Source organism: Oncorhynchus mykiss, chromosome 16 (assembly GCF_057628025.1).
Source record: "Oncorhynchus mykiss isolate SJ-2025 chromosome 16, ASM5762802v1, whole genome shotgun sequence".
NCBI classification, from domain to species: domain Eukaryota; kingdom Metazoa; phylum Chordata; class Actinopteri; order Salmoniformes; family Salmonidae; genus Oncorhynchus; species Oncorhynchus mykiss.
The window spans coordinates 39,902,527-39,909,465 of record NC_143037.1 but is presented as its reverse complement, the minus strand read 5'-3'; the positions used below and the strand labels follow the sequence as shown (position 1 = coordinate 39,909,465).

At 43.0% G+C, this 6,939-nt stretch overlaps 1 long non-coding RNA gene and 2 other non-coding genes across 3 annotated transcripts in view; all 3 read right to left on the bottom strand.

Annotated features, from left to right (window-relative positions):
* Positions 1–1,107: 1,107 nt before the first annotated feature.
* Positions 1,108–1,190, bottom strand: trnal-cag (transfer RNA leucine (anticodon CAG)). Its single transcript has one exon. It is a non-coding gene; the product is annotated as a tRNA-Leu (tRNA).
* A 1,165-nt stretch (positions 1,191–2,355) lies between these two features.
* LOC149976714 (uncharacterized) overlaps positions 2,356–6,939 on the bottom strand; it is a 136,408-nt gene continuing 131,824 nt past the window's right edge. The window contains exon 2 of the long non-coding RNA XR_016487256.1: positions 2,356–2,998. This is a non-coding gene — a long non-coding RNA (uncharacterized LOC149976714). The remainder of the gene's footprint in view (positions 2,999–6,939) is intronic.
* On the bottom strand, positions 5,945–6,027 carry trnal-cag (transfer RNA leucine (anticodon CAG)). Its single transcript has one exon. It is a non-coding gene; the product is annotated as a tRNA-Leu (tRNA).

Below are 6,939 nucleotides of genomic sequence, written 5' to 3'. Positions count from 1 at the left end.
ATACGGTAGTTGTTCACTACTCATATTAACTAGGTGTCATTTACGTTACCTTAAGTCATTTATTTTTCAACTGGATTTTACAAAGGTGCATGACATGCAGGCGCTAAAAAGTTGTCAGGAGCGGGTTTCAAACCATGCCTATAGGGGAGTCTGCGACCTGAATGACTTAATGGTTATTTTCAATGCAATCGAGTTTTTTCTTTTTCTTTTAGGGTTTAACAAGGTTTCTCACCTGTTACCTGTGGCTTGACTTTAGATGTGGCCAGTTCGATAACCCTGCAGACTATAAGAGTGTCTTCAGAATATGGCCAATTTGACATGAATTTAAAAATGCCTCAGATAGGACCAAAAAAGTGTCTGGAGCTTCCCGTCAGGGTAAGAGTGACAACAGGTTTCCACATGTCAAAATGGGGGAAATCTTAGCAAATGGCTTCATGGTTATTCATGAGAATCGTGTTGTTGTATTGTTGAGTGTATCATGGGATCTCACCTGAAATCTGTGGCTTGACTACAAACCTGTAACCTATGCTACTGTGGCCTATAGAGCTAGAAGGCTGGATAACCAGGTGTGTAAAGGTGTGAAGTGGGACAGATGGCCTGCAGTCCTATCCCAAATGGACAACTAATCCCTATGTACTTGCGGAGATCTGAGAGGATGCGATTGGTATAAGAAACACGACTAAACTTCAACCTCCGGAGGGGTCAAAAAAATGCATTTTCGTTGTCGGCAGGATTTGAACCTGCGCAGGAAGATCCTAATGGATTTCTAGTCCATCGCCTTAACCACTCGGCCACGACAACATTGACAGAAGAAAACAAGCTTGTTAGGAGTGAATGGGCCAACAGGCATAGCCTACAGAAAGTGAAATTTAACAACTGAAAGATAATGCAGTAACTCATTATAATGCAATAACACAAAATGTTCCCCTCATTCATTTGTTATTAAGTCCAGCTGTTTTCTTATTTAACCTTGATCTTTGCTCAGCTCCAGAAGGTCTGCATTTGAGAGTGTTTATTATGAATTGTTATTTCACTGTGTGAAGTTGTTATTTCATCATTCTTATTATTACTGCTGAGCAGCATGACTCCTGAGAGGCACTAAAAAACTGTCAGAAGTGGGATTTGAACCCACGCCTCCATGGGAGACTGCGACCTGAACGCAGCGCCTTAGACCGCTCGGCCATCCTGACACAGTAACTGGGTATCGGGTTAAAGTGTATGCGGTAAAAGTAGAAATATGAACAACGCTCTAAAATCACCACAGAGACCAGAACAACTATGCACGATACTGACTTGCACTTTCAATAGTCATTTGTTTTTATAAATTAAAAAGTCCAGTCATTGATTTAACCTCAATATGGCCTTCAATGGGAAAGAGTAGTAAATCGCCATTGAATGAGCGCTAAACTGGCATCAGAATATGGCCATTCTGATATAAATGATAAAATTCCTCAGATAAGACTGAAAAAGTGTCTGGAAATATCAGCAACCATCAGGGTAAGAGTGACAACAGGTCCACATGGGGGAAATCCTTACAAATGGCTTAATGGGTCATTTCAACGCAATCGTGTTATTATTTATTTTTAGGGTTTAACAAGGCAGCTCACCTGTGACTTGACATTAGATGCGGCGACTTCGATTACCCTGCAGACGATATTTTTGTTCTTCCCGCCAATACAATCCACTGACAACGACCGACGAGTTCTGCGTTCCAAGATTATTTTTGTTATTTGCCTGTTTGGGGCCCGCCTGTGAAATTGCACGATTCTTGCAATTCTCTTTCAGCCTCTCATCAACTAGCTGTTTTTGCAGAATATTAAAAATACGGTAGTTGTTCACTACTCATATTAACTAGGTGTCATTTACGTTACCTTAAGTCATTTATTTTTCAACTGGATTTTACAAAGGTGCATGACATGCAGGCGCTAAAAAGTTGTCAGGAGCGGGTTTCAAACCATGCCTATAGGGGAGTCTGCGACCTGAATGACTTAATGGTTATTTTCAATGCAATCGAGTTTTTTCTTTTTCTTTTAGGGTTTAACAAGGTTTCTCACCTGTTACCTGTGGCTTGACTTTAGATGTGGCCAGTTCGATAACCCTGCAGACTATAAGAGTGTCTTCAGAATATGGCCAATTTGACATGAATTTAAAAATGCCTCAGATAGGACCAAAAAAGTGTCTGGAGCTTCCCGTCAGGGTAAGAGTGACAACAGGTTTCCACATGTCAAAATGGGGGAAATCTTAGCAAATGGCTTCATGGTTATTCATGAGAATCGTGTTGTTGTATTGTTGAGTGTATCATGGGATCTCACCTGAAATCTGTGGCTTGACTACAAACCTGTAACCTATGCTACTCAATCAATCAAATGTATTTTATATAGCCCTTCGTACATCAGCTGATATCTCAAAGTGCTGTACAGAAACCCAGCCCAAAACCCCAAACAGCAAGCAATGCAGGTGAAGAAGTACGGTGGCTAGGAAAAACTCCCTAGAAAGGCCAAAACCTAGGAAGAAACCTAGAGAGGAACCAGGCTATGTGGGGTGGCCAGTCCTCTTCTGGCTGTGCCGGGTGGAGATTATAACAAAACATGGTCAAGATGTTCAAATGTTCATAAATGACCAGCATGGTCGAATAATAATAAGGCAGAATAGTTGAAACTGGAGCAGCAGCACAGTCAGGTGGACTGGGGACAGCAAGGAGTCATCATGTCAGGTATTCCTGGGGCATGATCCTAGGGCTCAGGTCCTCCGAGAGAGAGAAAGAAAGAGAGAATTAGAGAGAGCATATGTGGGATGGCCAGTCCTCTTCTGGCTGTGCCGGGTGGAGATTATAACAAAACATGGTCAAGATGTTCAAATGTTCATAAATGACCAGCATGGTCGAATAATAATAAGGCAGAATAGTTGAAACTGGAGCAGCAGCACAGTCAGGTGGACTGGGGACAGCAAGGAGTCATCATGTCAGGTAGTCCTGGGGCATGGTCCTAGGGCTCAGGTCCTCCGAGAGAGAGAAAGAGAGAAGGAGAGAATTAGAGAACGCACACTTAGATTCACACAGGACACCGAATAGGACAGGAGAAGTACTCCAGATATAACAAACTGACCCTAGCCCCCCGACACATAAACTACTGCAGCATAAATACTGGAGGCTGAGACAGGAGGGGTCAGGAGACACTGTGGCCCACTCCGAGGACACCCCCGGACAGGGCCAAACAGGAAGGATATAACCCCACCCACTTTGCCAAAGCACAGCCCCCACACCACTAGAGGGATATCTTCAACCACCAACATACCATCCTGAGACAAGGCTGAGTATAGCCCACAAAGACCTCCGCCACGGCACAACTTAAGGGGGGGGGGGGGGGGGCAACCCAGACAGGATGACCACATCAGTGACTCAACCCACTCAGGTGACGCACCCCCTCCAGGGACGGCATGAGAGAGCCCCAGTAAAGCCAGTGACTCAGCCCCTGTAATAGGGTTAGAGGCAGAGAATCCCAGTGGAAAGAGGGGAACCGGCCAGGCAGAGACAGCAAGGGTGGTTCGTTGCTCCAGAGCCTTTCCGTTCACCCTCCCACTCCTGGGCCAGACTACACTCAATCATATGACCCACTGAAGAGATGAGTCTTCAGTAGAGACTTAAAGGTTGAGACCGAGTTTGCGTCTCTGACATGGGTAGGCAGACCGTTCCATAAAAATGGAGCTCTATAGGAGAAAGCCCTGCCTCCAGCTGTTTGCTTAAAAATTCTAGGGACAATTAGGAGGCCTGCGTCTTGTGACCGTAGCGTACGTGTAGGTATGTACGGCAGGACCAAATCAGAGAGATAGATAGGAGCAAGCCCATGTAATGCTTTGTAGGTTAGCAGTAAAACCTTGAAATCAGCCCTTGCTTTGACAGGAAGCCAGTGTAGAGAGGCTAGCACTGGAGTAATATGATCAATTTTTTTGGTTCTAGTCAGGATTCTAGCAGCCGTATTTAGCACTAACTGAAGTTTATTTAGTGCTTTATCCGGGTAGCCGGAAAGTAGAGCATTGCAGTAGTCTAACCTGGAAGTGACAAAAGCATGGATTAATTTTTCTGCATCATTTTTGGACAGAAAGTTCCTGATTTTTGCAATGTTACGTAGATGGAAAAAAGCTGTCCTTGAAATGGTCTTGATATGTTCTTCAAAAGAGAGATCAGGGTCCAGAGTAACGCCGAGGTCCTTCACAGTTTTATTTGAGACGACTGTACAACCATTAAGATTAATTGTCAGATTCAACAGAAGATCTCTTTGTTTCTTGGGACCTAGAACAAGCATCTCTGTTTTGTCCGAGTTTAAAAGTAGAAAGTTTGCAGCCATCCACTTCCTTATGTCTGAAACACATTCTTCTAGCAAGGGCAATTTTGGGGCTTCACCATGTTTAATTGAAATGTACAGCTGTGTGTCATCCGCATAGCAGTGAAAGTTAACATTATGTTTTCGAATAACATCCCCAAGAGGTAAAATATATAGTGAAAACAATAGTGGTCCTAAAACGGAACCTTGAGGAACACCGAAATTTACAGTTGATTTGTCAGAGGACAGACCATTCACAGAGACAAACTGATATCTTTCCGACAGATAAGATCTAAACCAGGCCAGAACTTGTCCGTGTAGACCAATTTGGGTTTCCAATCTCTCCAAAAGAATGTGGTGATCGATGGTATCAAAAGCAGCACTAAGGTCTAGGAGCACGAGGACAGATGCAGAGCCTCGGTCCGATGCCATTAAAATGTCATTTACCACCTTCACAAGTGCCCTCTCATTGCTATGATGGGGTCTAAAACCAGACTGAAGCATTTCGTATACATTGTTTGTCTTCAGGAAGGCAGTGAGTTGTTGCGCAACAGCCTTTTCTAAAATTTTTGAGAGGAATGGAAGATTCGATATAGGCCGATAGTTTTTTATATTTTCTGGGTCAAGGTTTGGCTTTTTCAAGAGAGGCTTTATTACTGCCACTTTTAGTGAGTTTGGTACACATCCGGTGGATAGAGAGCCGTTTATTATGTTCAACATAGGAGGGCCAAGCACAGGAAGCAGCTCTTTCAGTAGTTTAGTTGGAATAGGGTCCAGTATGCAGCTTGAAGGTTTAGAGGCCATGATTATTTTCATCATTGTGTCAAGAGATATAGTACTAAAACACTTGAGTGTCTCTCTTGATCCTAGGTCCTGGCAGAGTTGTGCAGACTCAGGACAACTGAGCTTTGAAGGAATACGCAGATTTAAGGAAGAGTCCGTAATTTGCTTTCTAATAATCATAATCTTTTCCTCAAAGAAGTTCATGAATTTATCACTGCTAAAGTGAAAGTCATCCTCTCTTGGGGAATGCTGCTTTTTAGTTAGCTTATAGGCTACTGTGGCCTATAGAGCTAGAAGGCTGGATAACCAGGTGTGTAAAGGTGTGAAGTGGGACAGATGGCCTGCAGTCCTATCCCAAATGGACAACTAATCCCTATGTACTTGCGGAGATCTGAGAGGATGCGATTGGTATAAGAAACACGACTAAACTTCAACCTCCGGAGGGGTCAAAAAAATGCATTTTCGTTGTCGGCAGGATTTGAGCCTGCGCAGGAAGATCCTAATGGATTTCTAGTCCATCGCCTTAACCACTCGGCCACGACAACGTTGACAGAAGAAAACAAGCTTGTTAGGAGTGAATGGGCCAACAGGCATAGCCTACAGAAAGTGAAATTTAACAACTGAAAGATAATGCAGTAACTCATTATAATGCAATAACACAAAATGTTCCCCTCATTCATTTGTTATTAAGTCCAGCTGTTTTCTTATTTAACCTTGATCTTTGCTCAGCTCCAGAAGGTCTGCATTTGAGAGTGTTTATTATGAATTGTTATTTCACTGTGTGAAGTTGTTATTTCATCATTCTTATTATTACTGCTGAGCAGCATGCGGCACTAAAAAACTGTCAGAAGTGGGATTTGAACCCACGCCTCCATGGGAGACTGCGACCTGAACGCAGCGCCTTAGACCGCTCGGCCATCCTGACTACAGCACAGTAACTGGGTATCGGGTTAAAGTGTATGCGGTAAAAGTAGAAATATGAACAACGCTCTAAAATCACCACAGACACCAGAACAACTATGCACGATACTGACTTGCACTTTCAATAGTCATTTGTTTTTATAAATTAAAAAGTCCAGTCATTGATTTAACCTCAATATGGCCTTCAATGGGAAAGAGTAGTAAATCGTCATTGAATGAGCGCTAAACTGGCATCAGAATATGGCCATTCTGATATAAATGATACAATTCCTCAGATAAGACTGAAAAAGTGTCTGGAAATATCAGCAACCATCAGGGTAAGAGTGACAACAGGTCCACATGGGGGAAATCCTTACAAATGGCTTAATGAGTCATTTCAACGCAATCGTGTTATTATTTATTTTCAGGGTTTAACAAGGCAGCTCACCTGTGATTTGACATTAGATGCGGCGACTTTGATTACCCTGCAGACGATATTTTTGTTCTTCCCGCCAATACAATCCACTGACAACGACCGACGAGTTCTGCGTTCCGAGATTATTTTTGTTATTTGCCTGTTTGGGGCCCGCCTGTGAAATTGCGCGATTCTTGCAATTCTCTTTCAGCCTCTCATCAACTAGCTGTTTTTGCAGAATATTACAAATACGATAGTTATTCACTACTCATATTAACTAGGTGTCATTTACGTTACCTTAAGTCATTTATTTTTCAACTGGATTTTACAAAGGTGCATGACATGCAGGCGCTAAAAAGTTGTCAGGAGGGGGTTTCAAACCTTGCCTATAGGGGAGTCTGCGACCTGAATGACTTAACCTGTTAGAGCTCTAGGGGCGCTATTTCATTTTTGGATAAAAAACGTTCCCGTTTTAAGCGCGATATTTTGTCACGAAAAGATGCTCGACTATGCATATTCTTG